Here is a 590-nt window from a genome sequence, read left to right as displayed (position 1 = left end):
TAAATAAAACATAAAAAATTATTCAACAGATAAGAATTATCTTATATTTTACCATATATTGAATAATTTTGATAAAATACATATCGAATTGTACTACCAAAGAATATCTTTGGTACTACTAAAAACATAAATATCTACAGTAAAATGGAAAAAGGGGAACAATGAATAACGGATAGAAACATGAATAAAATACAAAAAACAACTAATAGTTGCAGTATTTAAACATAGGTACAACTAAAGACAGACCGACCAAAGATTGTACATCGAGATTAAACAATTTGGCCAAAAAAGGTCACTTAAGTAAATGTTCAAGGTAGTAGAAAAATGTAAAAACAAAATTAATACTATTTAGTTTCTTACATCAGTTAACTATAGTTTATTATAGTATGTTTAAAAATATTGTTGATATACAATTTGCTTTACAATTTATTATACAATTTTCAGGCAATCAGATCATAATTCCAGATTAATTAACTTGTTCTCCAACACTAAATTCTACTTTCAGCTAAATGTCATTGGACTAATATTCTACCATGTTTGCCTCTAGAATATGAAATTAAGTTCTCTAGTCACTATATTTGGAGACATCT

The sequence above is a fragment of the Diabrotica undecimpunctata genome, chromosome 6 (assembly GCF_040954645.1).
Source record: "Diabrotica undecimpunctata isolate CICGRU chromosome 6, icDiaUnde3, whole genome shotgun sequence".
Taxonomy (NCBI): domain Eukaryota; kingdom Metazoa; phylum Arthropoda; class Insecta; order Coleoptera; family Chrysomelidae; genus Diabrotica; species Diabrotica undecimpunctata.
The sequence above is the reverse complement of the archived record's forward strand: the minus strand, read 5'-3'. Positions refer to the sequence as shown.